Raw genomic sequence first — 16,979 nt, forward strand, 5'->3', positions numbered from 1 at the left:
AAACACATATTTCTAGCTCAAACTATCTTCTGTGCTCTAGATTTCTAAATTTAACTGCCTACTTAAGTATCTAATAGACATCCTAAACTCGTTACAAAGAAACATAATGTTTTACTATTCTAAAGGAAACCAAAAACAGAAACAAAACTTTTGCTTTAGCTACTGTCTACTTTATCTCATTTAATGGCAACTCCACTCTTGGGGGCTCTATGTTAAAATCCTAAGAATCATTCCTGAATCTCCTCTCTTCCCTTCATACCCACATCAATTCATTAGCAAATCCTTCTAATTCTTCTTGGAAACCATAATCAAAAGGCTGTCACTTTTCAGGATCTCTACTATTGCTATTACCCTGGTCCAAGTTATCAGGACCAGCGTAATGAATTATTAGAGCCACTTACTGATTAGTCTTTCTGCTTCTATCTCTGTCTGTTTATAGCCTTTTCTCAAACAGCAGCCAAAGTCACCTTTTAAATTTCAAACCAGCTCAAAACCATCTAATGGTTTCTTATTTCTCTCAGCTCAAAAGCCAAAGTAAAAATGTGCTGTTACCTTTTAGACTTTGTTCTATTTATATAAATTTTCCTAGCCCCGCTTCAGTCCCTGTTACCAGCTCAGGAACCACTACCTACCCCGGTCTCTACACTTGCTGTTACTCTTGCTTGGAATTTTTTTCTCAGGTATTAATCTTTCCTTTGAAGCCTTTACTCAAATGTTACCTTTTCAAAGAGGCATGTGCTGACCACTGTAAAATTATGTCCCATAAGACATCCAATATGCCTTAATCTGCTATCTGCTCTTTTTTTTTTAACATAGTGCTGATCTTCTGTGTATAAATAATTTACTACAGTGCTATACTTATTATTATTTATCTATAACACCAGTAAAATTTGATCTCTACTAGGGCAAGTATTTTTGTCTTTAATGATTTAATCTTATGAATAAAATTTATATATAACTATTGATTGAATGAAGGAATGACTATGTTATATACTTGTGCTGTCACATTCTCTTTTATTTCTGACTTCTGCTAAGAATCACTATGTTCCCTTGAGAGCATGTGTCTACAAAAAACTATTATAACCCATAGGCATATGTCTTAATTGCACTCTGTTGTGGTTTGATAACAATAAAGAGCTGATTCCCATGTCAAATTTTTTCAGGTTACCATCGGCTGTGTTAAAATTGCACTTTATACATCAAAATTAATACAAGTTGCAAGAAACATGAAGATAATTCTTTGTTTTAAAAATGAAACTAGTTCTAGAATCTGGAATATGAAGTTTAATACCTAAAAAGGACTTCTGAGATCTAATTCATTCTCTGCATTTATGTTGGAACACAGAGGTTAAAAGAACACTAGTTCATCAAAAGACATATTACATCCTATTAATATATACCAGGCTCTGTCATAGGCTTTGGAAGTACAAAAGTGAGTGCAACATTATTCCTACCTTTAAGAAGGTAAGGTAGCTTCTAATATTGTAAGCAAGATAGACAAGTAAACATTAATTTCATTATAGTGAGATTTTTACTTTAATAAGAAACATCTGAAGAAACCTTGCTTGCGATTTAGCCATGGAAAAGTCACTTGAGATCTACTGTGATTTTTCATCTCCTAGTTCATTGTAACAGGATAAAAGGGATCCAGGCTTTGTAACAAAATAAAAAGAGATGTAGCCCAGCCACTCCAGTATTTGAAAGGGAAATGTCTTAATAATCAATTTCTAGAACAAAACTTGGCATGTCTATTTTCTGTAAGCCTAAATGATCTGTTTATTCAATTAATTATTTATCAATTTTATACTGATGCCTTTCTGTGATCTGTGGCTCTTCTGTTAAATGTTGCAAATTTTGTTCTAGTTTTATAACATTATTAGTGATTTCATTAGTCCATTATAAAGCTCAGATAAAAGTATGACTGAAAAGTCTACTTTGGGTTGTCAAATAATATAAACTTAAGAATCAAATCCAATGTTTAATTTGGTGTGCATGACTTCATTAATATATGTATATTATTTGTGTAAAACAAAGTAGTATATACTGACTATTATGGTTTTGATAAAGTTTCCTTAAAGCTTCTTACTAAAACTTATTTGAAAATGATCAAGAAGTTGCATATATCTTCTCTGACTTCTCTCTCTCTCTTTCTCATTCTCTGCTAGAGGTTAAAGAGAATAGGTAGTACGCCATACATCTTACATTTTTAGTGACATTAAAAACACCTGTTCCCTTCCTGTCTATCAGAAATAAATCCTAACCTTGTCTGACAAGGCTATGTTCATGAGTTATAACATTTTTTTCTTAGATATCTACAGTCAACTCAGACTAATGGTCAATCTTGTTGCCAAGGGGAATAAAAGGTGATAAAACATAACTGAATGATGTAGGCGGCAGATAGTCAGGAATTCAAAAGTAATAACATGATCATCCCATGCACCTAGCTTCTCTCTCTAAAAGAAAAGGTGACTGAAATGTGGAGGAATGCCCCTGGTTTTATTTGGTTTTATTCTTCTCACATTTACTACCAGATATGATACAAGGTTTATTTCCTTCTGCTTTAGTTTTATCATTTTCTTCGGTCCCTGAGGAACTGGTTGTTGGCCTAGTGGTAAGATAGTTTGAATTCTCCAGCACTTACTTTTCCTTACAATATTGCTTCAGTTAAATTCTTTAGGCTCTACTTCATGCCATTTTTTTAAGTCTGTCAAAAAATAATTATCTGGGAACTGTGTTAGGTATAGGAACTCGGCAAAACCCTCAACTTTGAGTGTGAAATTTGGGCCTCAAGGCAGATGACAAATAAGGCAAGTAGGACTCAGCTCTAGGAATGCTCACATAATAGAAGATTTTCTTTGTAAGGCAGTTGGCACTACAGATACATTCTAGTTCCACAACTTGCAGACTGTATGGTCTTACGTGAAATACTCTCAATGCCTCATTTCTTTTTTTCCAAAAACAGGTGAAATCTTGAAGAACAATTATGACCATAAGCAGTTGTCACTTAGCTCTCAATATATGTTAGTTTCTCTATTCTTTAAGCAATGAGAGAACTCAGTTTTATGAATCAGTAAGTGGATATTAGTTAAAAGAGTACCCCTACCTCTAGGTAAAAGCAAAAACAATATACTCCATTTATTTTTCTTTTAAAATAATTCTGCTTTTAACTGTTGTTTAAAGAATTCCTCCTGACATTGAAAGCAGATCATCCTGGGGACTCCCCATTATTTTCATGAAATTCATTAAACTCTTTCATGGGAGGCAATGTGGTCGACTGAAAAACAAATAAACAAAATATGCTCCATGTCAAGATAGTTAGATGTTTAACCTTAACTCTACCATATGCTAAATGACATAAGTTAAGCAGGTCAGTTGGTATGTCTATGTGTTCATTTGTTCATGCATGAGATATGGGTAATAATACTACATATTTCACACAGTAATTGTGAGAATTAAGAGAATTAATATATAGCCAACACATGATGTCTACTCATTTTTATGCTGTTTTATCACCAGCCTTGCTTTATCTGGAAAAATAAATTCTCCACTGCCTGACAAAGTTGATGTACAGAATATAATAGATAAATATATGGAAGTCTTTGGAGAACAATCCACATCGAAGGAATAAGAATGTAAGAACAGAGCTACTAATTATCATTGTGATTCTCTAACTATTTATTCATAGTTCTTTAAAGGTAAAGAGGCCTCAATTCTTATCCTGCTTCTCAACCTCTCTTATTCTTTTGTTCTAATCTCTGCTTTTCAGATTTTAGTCAGTTTTTTCAACCTCTTAATTTCTCAGGATAAGAACATACAGCACAGTTTGAGAGGAGATGGCCTTTCAATCTCAACTTTTATGTCACGAAGCCTAAGGGACCAATCACCTTCCTCTGGGCAACTTTTGGAAAGATGCTAAAAGGAAATTTTCCTCTATCCCTAGATTATCTAAATCAATAGGTCTGTGGATGGAGCTTCTATAGGCACACAAGTGGGATAAAACTAGTCATTTAAATTGGCTTTGGGGGCTTTTTAGTTTTGCTTCACAAAAATATCCTGTCTAGACAAATTTGTATTTAAACTTTCCCTATGCAGCCCTTATGAAGACATATTTAGGCCTGAGAATTACTCTGCCACATGGACATATTTATATTTACTTATAGTTTCTCTATTTCTTTTATATAGTTACTTCGTGTTTGATCAGGAGAGAATAATAATTACTACTATTTTATCTGGAAATTTCGTAAAGATTAAAGATATTTTAAGGCATTACAAATCATAAAAGGAAGCTAAAGTGATTTTTAAGAGGTAGTATTAGAGTTCTCATTTATTGATTCAATTAACCAAATGTTATGCAGGAAAATGTATTGTTTTAACCCACTCCAGGTAAGCCTTTTTAAGTGCACATTTATAAATTTCCTTTTCTCAGAAAGCATAATGTAGTGGTAAAAATTAAACATTAATTACAAAACTTACAATGTGAAGGAAACATGATTCTGAATATTAATCTTTATTGTCCTGTGATTTAAATATGTAGAAAACTGGAATGAATGTCTTCTTGTGCCCAGTTATATTCTGGACTTTGTTTTTCTTTTGAAAGTTTCTTGAAATAAAATGCTACTATTTGATTCCTTGAAAAGGAAGGGTTCAAGAGAGATTAGTAATCTCAGTTGATATTAATGTTCTGGTTACTTGGGTTTGAATAAAAATACTCAGATCATGCTTTTATGTAAATATTTCACTATTCACTTTTTACTTATCTGAGGCAAATAAATTTTAAGTTAACTCTTGATTTTCTATCCTAAGAATTGATGTAATTAAATAAAACCTGAACTCTACCTGTTCATTATCAGAAGGAAATGCATGCCATTTCTACTCTATACCATTTTGATGCATAAAATGCCAGCTTAGCTCTAAAAGACAGATTATTTAGATTATTAAGATTTATATAAGATTATTGTCTTCTATTTTTTAAATTGGATATTCTAGATATAAACTAGTGGCTTAGTTGAGATACCAGTGTTGGTGAGAAGTAAAACTCCTGAAACTGCACAGGAAATACTTCCTTCTTCCTACTTGCTTCCTTCCTTGTCTTAGACCATCCCTTGTACATAGTTCATAGGAATGTATATTCCATCTATGTAAAACTAAGCTTTTCATCTTTTTCTCTAAACTACTAAACCTAGGGATTATACCAAAACTTAATCTTACTTATTTATCTGCTCTGTTTCCTTTGTTGACTTCTATTTTTAAAATTGTATATTCTTGATAGAAACTTTTAGCTCAGTTGAGCTACCAGTGTTGGTGAAAAGCGAAAGTCCTGAAAACTGCACAAATATTTCCTGTACAGTTTATGTGTGTTTGTATACGTACAGAGGGGATGTGTGTATACATACACGGGGTGTGTATACACATGTTTAAAGGGATGTGTGTGTGTATATATATACGTACATGTGTGTATACATATATGTGTATATACATAGGTATTTTGAGGAAACAGAGTATATACATGTTTGTATACAAACACACACACATCATTTGCATCTTCAGCACCTGACAAAGTATCTGACACAAGTATATGCATAATGATCAAATCCAAGTACTTAGGATATCCATTACCTAGAACATTTGTCATTTCTTTGTTTTGGGAATATTTGAAACTTTTTCCTTCTAGCTATTTTGATCTATACAATACATTATTGTTAACTGTAATAACCTTACTGTGCTGTCAAACACTAGAACTTATTTCTTCTAACTATACATTTGTGCCTGTTAACCAACCACTATTTATCCCCTCTTCCCATACACACTCTCCCCAGCCGCTGATAACTATCATTATACTAACTCCATGAGATCAAATTTTTTAGCTCACACATGTAAGAATATATGGTATTTGTCTTTCTGTGCCTGGCTTATTTCACTTACCATGATGACCTGCATTTGCATCCACGTTGCTGCAAATGTCAGGATTTCATTCTTTATAACATAATGGTATTCCATTGCGTATGTGTATTTATATATATATATGTGCCACATTTACTTTATTTATCCATTGATGTATACTTAGGTTGATTTCATATCTTGGCTATTATGAATAATGCCTCAGTAAACATGAGGGTTCAGGTATCCTTTGGATAGATTAATAATTTCCTTTCCTTTGGATGCACACCCAGCAGTGGAACTGCTTGAACACACGATAGGAAACACTTCCTTTCTTATCTTCAATATATTGGTCTTGAGCTGTGCTAATTAGGTAGCCATTAGCTATATATGACTACTTAAGTTAATTAGATTAAAAACCCAATGCTAAATACTTACAGTGATATATAAAATAGTTCCAACATTGCAGAAAGTTCTGTTAGTCATTACTCTTCTCAAATATTATTATAAAATGTCTTATTGTGATGTGGAATCTCCTTGTAATACAAATTTCTCTTAAAGAGATTAAAAAATGGAAATTTCAGTTTCCCCTTTTCTATGTAATTGCCAGCACTAAACACTCTTAAACAAATGCATAACATTGTGTCTTACTTAGAGACAACATAGGCAAAATATTATTAACATGGGCAATGAAATACAGGAATTAGACCTTCAAGCATTAAATAGCATTTGGAGTATTGTGAAGATAAAGGATGAGAAGAAAATATTTCAAATGAGTAAACTTCTAGGATTAGGCCTGAGCATGGCCTGATGAATGTGTTGATGAAACTCTTTAAGGGAAGTGAAGTGTGTACGTTTAGGATTAAAGTAAGATAAGATGTAAAGTTAAAAGGAGGATACAAAATAATAGAGGTAGAGAGAAATGATAAATGTATATGATATATGATAAATATAATAAATGGATATACATGATAAAAAATGTGAAATATTAATAGCAACATCTGGTTCTTGGTATATGGGTGCTTACTATAAAATCCTTTAACTTTTCTCTATGCTTGATACTTTTATAGGAAAGTATTTTAAAATTTACATGTATGCAATAATTTAGCTATGTACCAGTACCTTATAAAGAAAGAGAGAAGGAAATAGCCTGAATAACTATTTGTAGTGTGAAGAAAGTTGAGCATATTTATTATCCTTTATTTTTATAGTTTAAGAATATTTAAAAAGTAAATACAAAAATGTTTTAACTAAATTTGATCTAAAAATAATGCATTTCTAATCTAAGCGTATAAGTGGAAAGATGTGGACATTTACTATCTGTATGAATTTGGACAAATTACTTAGTCTTAAATTCTCTAAACCTCAGTTTCCTTTTTAGTAAACTGTGATTAACAGTGGTACCAACTTTCTAAGGTTATCATGAGGATTAACTGATTTAATACAGGTAAAGTACACAGAATGTCTACCACCTGGTAAATATTGGCTAATGTTTTAGAAAATAGACATTTAAAAAAATATTTTATAAATAGCTCCCACCATACCTTTATTGTGTTTATTTAGTAGGTTATACACTCTTTAATGTCTGAAACCAAATGACCTGTTTTTTTTTTGTTTGTTTGTTTTAAATAACTGTATTTTTTTTCCCTAAAGCTTGTCAAATGTTTTGAAGAGCTTGGAAAAGAGAACCCAAAGTGGCAACAAACTTATTACAGGGATAGCAGTTCTCTTGGATGAAGTCAGAAGTAGTATTGATGTTGTTTTCCATGGAGCACTCTTTGATCCTCTTAGTTTATAGAACAAAACAGACTTCTGTAGCTGTTAGCCAATTAGCACTCCCTGAGGAGTGAATTTGATCAGGAATGAGAACACTATATAGAAAAGCAAAGCACAGAGAAAAGAGGTGTCTCTTGAGGTTCAGTGGATGATTTTTGTGCTGTCATTGATTTCTTCACCTTGAACGATGGTTACAGTCTGTATAAATTCAGTCCAGAACTCTCCATGCAGTTGTTTATAGCTCCAACTTTCAGACTTTTCATTACAGGAGGTTCATTTTCTCTTTCCAGGCTACATTTAGCACTGAGATGATAAATAGCTCTTCGGGAGTTAGAGGAGGTTCTGAGATTATAAATTGTAGTTTAAGTACACATCCTATCTTCTCCTGAGTCCAAAAGGAAAGGATGTGGGTGAGTCCTGCTTCATTTATTCCTTTTTAATAAACATGCAAAATACAATTATGGGCTATGTTTTATGGATTCCTTTACAAGTATTCCCTAGCTATGAAATCCTAAGCCACATATACCCCAAATATATGAATTGCCACACTATGCAAGGGGCCGGGATTTGCCTGAGTCCTTATTTGGCTGCTTGGAACTAGAAATTCAGGGCCTATCAGCCAGGTTGGGACAAAAAGGAAGCGAAAGACAAACCTATGTGCACTGTGGTGCTTGGTTCCATTCTTGACACAGATCAAACTCTTGCTGACAGTAGTATGGGACTAAGACTGTATTACCATCTGGAGAATTGTGCCTACTCCAATTATTACACAACTTATCATATATGGCTGGGTTTATGCAATTAGCAATGTTCGAATGCTTCTTAGCCAATAAATCCTACATTAGCATAATCTTTCTCTATCATTTACTGATTTCATGGCATTTGGTAATTTTATTTTATTTATTTATTTTGAGACAGTCTCACTCTCTCGCCCAGGCTGGAGTACAATTGCACGGTCTCAGCTCACTGCAACCTCTGCCTCCCGGGTTCAAGCAATTCTCCTGACTCAGCCTCCCAAGTAGCTGGGATTATAGGTGCCCACCACCACAACCAGCTAATTTTTATATTTTTAAAAGAGTTGGGGTTTTATCATATTGGCCAGACTGGTCTCAAACTCCTGACCTCGTGATCCACCCACTTTGGTCTCCCATATTATATATATATATATGTAATATATGTAATGATTATATAATATTATGCATTATAATAACCCAAATAATGAAGTTACATGGGAATAGAGGGATAGGAATAAATGGCAGTGATGCCATCATAGCTCGCTGTAACCTCATACTCCTAGGCTCCAGTGATTCTCCTGCCTCAGCCTCCCCAGTAGCTGGAACTGCAGTTGTGCACTTACATGTCTGGCTAATTCTCCTGTGTTTTGTAGAAACAGAATCTTGCTATGTTTCTCAGGCTAGTCTTGAAAACCAGGCTTCAAGCGATCCTTGTGTCTTGGTCTTTCAAAGTACTGTTCTAATTATTTGCTGTCTGTTTTTGGGCAGGGAATGGTATTTTCTTGGGAGCTATGTTTCTAAATTAAAAGTATAATTAAAATGCTTTTAGTCAAAATCCTACACATATCAAGAATAGATTCACTAAAGTAGAATTTCTATGTACTTTTTTGCTCTAAGAATATTTGTTACTTTTGAGTCTGAATAGTGTGAAAATCTAATGGACTTATGCTGAAAATCTTACCACCAGCATTAAAGATTTAAAATGCAATTGTTAAAAACACAAAATTTAGCATTAAAACTACCCTATGAGGACCATTTATTTTATTATCTTTGAGATGTACACTATATTTACCCACACGGTTATTGCCACCACATAATTGCAGCTTTTAGAGTTGGTATATATTAAAAGTCTGAGCTCTAACATCCAAAATATCTTTTATGTTTCACTATGTCTAGATAACATGTATACCATCTTCCAGGCCTTGAAAATTGCCTGGAAGCAGTAGCCATTTGTAAATAGTCACAGTAATTCTGTTTGTCACTATTCAGTATTATCAGTATTAGATAGAACTGGTCTGGTAGACTAAGTTCTGAATCCTGGGATTCATTGTACATGCGTGTGTGTGTGTATTTGTGTGTGTGTGTGTGTGTGTGTGTGTGTGTGTGTGTGTGTGTCTGCGAGACAGAGAGAGAGAAAGGAGAAAGGTAGGGACTTGGAGGAGAATATGAATTTAATTTCTTGTCTCTTGAATCATTTTTGCTTCCTGGCGATTCTATACTTACATCTATTTTTCCTCATCTTTTGTCCACGCTTTCCTTTAATTTACTCCTATTCTTCTATTCTCATGAAACTTCATTAATTGAGTTATTATAATGTATCTAGACCTCACCTCTGATCTACATCTTTGTTACCTCAGCCTTTCCCAATTATTCTCAGTGTAAGGAGAATGTTTTAAAACATACCAAGTTGGCTCTTGTACCTCAGTCTTTTCCAATTATTCTGTCTACCTTAATGTTCTCAAGAGACAATAAACTATGATAATTTTGTTTTCTTCCTCCTGTCTTTTAATGTTGAGACTGTTTCTCTGTTTTCTCTCAGCACTATCCATACCCCTCAGTCTCATGGGTTTATTTCTCATTTTCAATCCAGTGATTTCAAAACCTGTACAACAAACCAACTCAGCAGACCTTGGTGACTTAAGGAGATTGCACAAACGTCTGGCAAACATGAGCAGTATATATAGGGTAATGAACACTTACAAATGCACTGGGTATTAGGTGGTGAAATCCGTCAAGCTAAACCACAGATTTCTCCAATGATTGTGTTCCACCACGTTCTATCACAAAGTGATCTGAATGATCCCATTGAACATTGTCCCGTATACCAGTCCCTGCTCTTTCCCTCTGCATGTTGTTAGTTTTGATCTCATCGTCCTATTACTGGTTATTAAGAATTGAGTCTCTGAGATTTTGGCATCATCTTTGATTGAGGCTCCTTCCTTGGATATAGTTGCCATGGCCAACCTCTCCCTCTCTCAGTCTCTCTTTCTCTCCAACTCAACACTCCTTTCCCCCTCTCTCTCCCCCTTCCTTTCTTCTCTCCTTCCCTCCTCTTCTCTCCTTTCTTACTGTTTGCAGTGTATCTTGCAGCGGTTTAACCTGCCTGAGAGGTAAAGCCTAGGTGCATAATATGATGGGGGGACTCATTGTACTGTAAAGGAGGGGGGATCCTTATTTCTGGAGGGCTATATATCCTGTCAGAGCCAACTTGTTATGTTTTAAAACATTCTCCTTACACTGGTGAGGCTGTAGGCATTCTATAAAAAGTGTCAGCACCCCTTTTTACAGTACCTCAGGGGATCTTTTTAGACTAAGTCTGCGGCCATCTGAAACTTGCTTTGCCATTATTGTATTACCCTTTGCTCCTATTGTCTGAATTCATATGTTGTCTTTTGCCTAGATCTTCTTTTTAAATATTTTGTTAATAATTTGATTCATCATTACAGGGTCACCATGAGACATTGTCTCTGGCTTTTCCTCAGCTTTACATTCTGCCTGCTGAGGTCAATATCATTACAATGCTTACATATAGTTGCTGCTCCCAGAATCCAGTCCAGGATGACATTCATCCAGTTAGCCATGCAGAGCATTCAGACAGAGTCTATGACATGAGCCTTAATGGATGGTCATCTTTTGGCTACTGTGATTGCATTGAATAAAGAAACAATTAGCAATGAAGGAGCATCATTATTAATTTAGACTTTGGAATCAGACAAACCTAGATCTGACCGCAAGATCTGCCATTAAAAGCAATATGACTTTGAAAAAGTTTAACTACTTTGAGTTTCGGTGTAAAATGGACATGATAACAGCACCAACCTCATAGGCTTATGGTAAGCATTCATGTGTTATAAGTAAATAATTTTGTGCATTGCCAAGAATATAAAAAGTTCTTAATAAATTATTCTTATCATCTTTATTTTAATGATCAGAGGAAATTCTAGGGCAAAGTGATCTATGAATGCATTTTTCCACTAAATGTTAAAATTAGGTAGATTTTATTTTCTCACCTTACCTCTTTTATGATGGTCTAGGTGTTGCCATATAAAGTGGTATAAACAAAACAACAAAACCATGAATACTTATTTCACGTTCTGAAAATGGAAGCCACTAAATTTGTATATATTCAAAATTTATATTCCACAGATTGGAAATACTGAGACATCCATAAGTTTGGACTTTATTACTGCCACCTGGAATTGTAAAGCCTCGCCTGTAAGAGATACACAATAATTAAACAAAAATCATAAAGTTTAAGAGAAACTAGGGAATGCTGAACTAAAAGGAGGAACATACCCATAAAGTAAAACATTAATGTTTACTTCAGGCAGATCATTTTCATTCTGTTTCTTCAAGGTAAATCCTCCTAATTCTGCCAAATTTCATGTGCATCCCTTTGTACTTTTTGAAATTTGGCATTGCATTGCATGGGGAGTTGTATGTAATTCCTGCGATCCTGCATTAATTTTCTGATATTTCCAAACGGAAATGTCTTCTTGTAGTCTTTGATATAAAAATTAAGTGGTGGTGAGATAACAGTACCTCCCAGGGTGTGCTTCTCATACATGGTGTCTTAGTGCAATGCTGATGATATCCAAAGAGGCTAAGTCATAGGCTATTCTTCATGGTCATCAACTGCTAGGCTTCTGAATATGCTGAGTCCAGACACTTGGGTTACAGAGACAAATGGAGCTAATTTAGGACACAAAGTCCTGTGTTCCCACTTAGTCCTGCTTAGAATTACAGAATTCTGGATTCATAAGGGGTGTTAGCAAGCACCAAGTTTAGCATTTCATAAACTGTGTCCTAGAGTAATGTTATCATCCCAAGAGATGGCAATACAAAAAAGGAGAAAGAGATTATATGTTTAAATCGGTTTGTTAAATGTTTTCTTTTTTTGTGGCTTTAAGAGTGTTTAATAGGCAAGAAAGAAAAGAGAAGGCAGAAGGAAGAGTCTCTCCCATACAGAAACGGAAGGAGGTAGTGCTTCAAAGCCAAAATTCAATATGGCAACACCAGGCTGTTACTAGCAGTCACTGCATTTTCCACCATCATTTCTTTAAAGTAAACAAGCAAACAAACAAAAAAGGCTACTTAACAATGTCCTTTATGAAGGAGTATACATTATTTTTTCTAACTTGTTCTCTAATAAACACCATCTGAATATTCTTTGTGATGAAATGTGAAGTATGAATAAAGCATTTATGCTGCAAACTGAAGTATGATGTTTTATTGAACTAGAAGCACATTTGTAATTAAGTTGCACACTGAACTAACCACTTTTTCATTTAACATCATTTTAACATAAAAATGTAACTAATAGGTATTGTGACTTAAGGTATTTGGTATACATTTCTCAAAAATAAAGTCATCCTAAGGAAAGCAACTATTTTCTATTTGTATTTGTTGCCAGTAATCAAATTTGAGCTTTGAAGTAAAAATTAAAATTTTGAAAATTCTTTGTATGCCACTGTAGATGTGATATTTCCCCAATACTTTAAAATTATTCTGGTAAAATTGGTGGTAATCTTAACAAAAGTAATTTTTGGTATTTTGTATATGTTAATAATTTGAAGATATGCATAATTTAGTGAACCAATATGTTCTAGATGACAAATGCATGATGACCAAGCAGTCATAGATAAAGGATTCATTTACAGTAAGAGATAGCTAGTGGATTTTAATGTAATAGTATGAAAAGTTATTTGATGTAGTTTCAAATTTTATATTGTAACTGATCTTTTCGAAACTGCTTATCATAAAATGTTGCTAAGCTATCAAAGAAGTATTCTACAATAACTATAAAAGCCATAAAAATCTCTTCATTTTTTCCAAAAATGCATGTCTATATCAAACTAGATTTTCTTCATAGATTTCCACAAAAATAATATATCACACAGGTTGAATGCAGATTGAATATGGCTTTCTATTAAGTCAGGTTTTAAGGAAATTTACAAAAATATAGAACTGTCTTACTCTCCTCCCTAATTTTTTTGTTTTGGAACATATAATTTTTCATAAAAATGTGACATTGATGTTAATGTTTTATGGGTTTATTTTTATTTTTAAATTAGTGCTTTACTAATAATTAACTGATAATGACAATTGTTAAGATTTTTTTCTAGGCTTTCGTTTCTAATATGTTAAACTAAAAAGGGAACATCATACACCAGGGCCTGTCAGAGGGTGGAGAGCTGGGGGAGAGATAGCATTAGGAGAAATACCTAAGGTAGATGATGGATTGATGGGTGCATCAAACCACCATGGCACGTGTATACCTATGTAACAAACCTGCTGGTTCTGCACATATTTCCCAGAACTTAAAGTGTAATTTTAAAAAAATGAAGAAAATAAAAAAGAGACATAGAAAAAAAAAGAAAATATATACACATAAATGAATTCTTTTCATATTAAAGAGTATATATACAGCCTGATTCCTAAATGTTTGAGCACTGATTTAAGGCAACTTTCTATCTCCTCATACCCATGCACCTTAATTCAAGTTCCCAGAAAAATATCTGATTAGTAATGATACTCAAAGAATAGCAAAGAATCTTAGTACTAATGATAAATGTTCAATTCAATCATGCCTCTCTTTTGCTTTGAACCAATAGTCTCAGACCAAAAATATGTACCCCAATATTTAACTTTTGTAGTGTGAGTACATTCCTCATTAGTATTCATTATGGCCAGTCATTGTTTATCCCATGACAAAGCTGGGAAAGTCATTTCTACACCCTGTAAACATTTGGAGAGTTATCCTATACCAATGCCAAACATTGTGCATATATTTCACCTACATCTTTTATTTCAATCCTTAAAAGAATACTTTGAAGGTAGTAATTTGAATCAGTTATTGGTAACTTATCACTGCATAACAAATCAACCCAAAACTTAATGGCCTAAAATGAGTATCATTTTATTTTCTTTTAATTCTGTGGGCGTCCACTTTGGTCTGAAGCTCAGCTCAGTGGCACTTCTGCTTATGTCTCCTGAGATATTCATGCAGATAAGACAGTCATCTGGCAGCTCCACTGAGTCTGGATGGTCCAAGATGACCACTTCTGTTTCTGACAGTTGGTGCCACCTGTCAGGGGGCCATGTGTTTTTAACTGGCCAGTGCAGTTTTCCTTTTGCAGTGGCAAAAGAGTTCCGAGAGGTCAAAAGCAGATATAAGTCCTCATAGGTTCTAGGTTCAGAAGTCACATTCCTCTACACTAGACAAACCTAAATTTAAGAGATGGAGAAACAGATTCTAGCTTTGAAAGATGAAAATGGAAAAATTTCATTACAAAGAGAGTATGTACAGAGATAGCTGGAATTATTGGAACCATTTTGAAAGCTGTGTATCCCAGTGTCAGTAGATACATTTTATAGATGATAAAACTAAGAATTAGAACAACTAGAAAGTAGTGAGTTCAAAATTTGAGCACTGGTCTTTGTGTTGCCAAAACACATATCCTTAAACCATGAAAATATTTAGGTAAATAGATATTGAATCCATGATTTTAACTCTAGGAGTAAGGTCAGATGAGTAAGGTTAGATGAGGCCATATATGTTTCTTTCCTGTACCAAATGGCCACGGACTGTCTATCTCTGCTGCCACCTACTGTATAGTCTCTATGCCCTGTAATATATCCCCACACTTCTCTGACAAATGTATTTGAGAATTAACAATAAAGACCCTTAGTGTCTTGAGAAAGACATTAATTATCACTTAAAAGTATACACAAATCTTGAGCATTAAGCAAATTGGCATGTAGGAGGGAGGGAGGAAGAAATTTCCCCTCATAGGAGTAGGTAAAGAAAAGAGCTTGGCCTGCTGCTCAGATGGACTGTGTTCACATCACAGTTCTAAGCACTTACAAAATTGTCTAAAATATGATATGTAAATTAATCTCACTCTCAATTCTGTATGCATGAAATATACCTAATATACTGCATTTTCAGAAACTTTATTACATGGAATTATATATAGATAGATAGCTATCCTATATATGTAATACTACATTATAAGAACTCAGTAAAAATTATCTTTATTAACGTAAATCCTTGTAGCAACCATATGCGTGTTTCATAGGATTTTTTGGAGGGTAAATAATAAAATAAATGGAAAGTACCTCAATGAATATTAGATTCTTCAATCTCCCTCTTCTTTTTCTTCCTACTGCTAACATAAAATTAAAATAAAAGGTCTATAGCAAGATCCATAATTTTACTTTAAGTTCCAGTACACATGTGCAGAACATGCGGATTTGTTATGTAGGTATACATGTGCCTTGGTGGTTTGCTGGACCTATTGACCCATTCTCTAAGTTGCCTTCCCTAATCCCCCGCCCCCTAACAGGCCCTGGTGTGTGTTGTTCCCCTCTCCATGTCCATATATTCTCATTATTCAACTCTCACTTATGAGTTAGAACACTTGGTGTTTGGTTTTCTGTTCTCGTGTTAGTTTGCTGAGGATGATGGCTTCTAGCTACGTCCATGTCCCTGCAAAGTACATGATCTCATTCCTTTTCATGGCTGCATGGTATTCCATGTTATATATATATATATATATATATATATATATATGTATGTATATATATATATATATCAAATTTTCTTTATCCAGTTTATCATTAGTGGGCATTTGGGTTGTTTCCACGACTTTGCTATTGTAAATAGTGATATAATAAACATACATGTGCATGTGTCTCTATAGTAGAATGATTTATATTCCTTTGGGTATGTACGCAGTAATGGGATTGCTAGGTCAAATGGTATTCCTAGTTTTAGATTTTTGAGGAATCATTATTCTGTATTCCACAATGGTTGAACTAATTGATATTCTCACCAATAATGTCAAAGAGTTCCTATTTCTCCACAGCCTCACTAGCATCTATTGTTTCTTGACTTTTTAATAGTCTCCATTCTGACTGGTATGAGATGGTTATCTCATTGTGGTTTGCATTTGCATATCTCTTATGAACAGTGACGTTGAGCATTTTTTCATGTGTTTGGCCATGTAAATGTCTTCTTTTGAGAAATGTCTATTCATATCCTTTTCCCTATACTTGTTTTAACAAGGAAATTTTAATATAAAGAATGGATTAAATATTTGTTAGAGAACTGGAAGAGGAAAAAGAGCCCTCTCAGGTTATACAGAGGTAGCAGTTTCAGAAAGCAGCTCCACCCTTAGGGCTTGGGGAACAAAATGAAAAGATGGGGCACAGGGAGCTTGGAAAAGAGACCCTGTAGATCTCTATATCACACTTCTCAGAAGCGTTGCTACGTAGCCGGTGTTCTTATCTCAGGAGCTCCTAGGAGAG

This window comes from Cebus imitator, unplaced genomic scaffold (genome assembly GCF_001604975.1).
Source record: "Cebus imitator isolate Cc_AM_T3 unplaced genomic scaffold, Cebus_imitator-1.0 Scaffold207, whole genome shotgun sequence".
Classification (NCBI taxonomy): Eukaryota; Metazoa; Chordata; class Mammalia; order Primates; family Cebidae; genus Cebus; species Cebus imitator.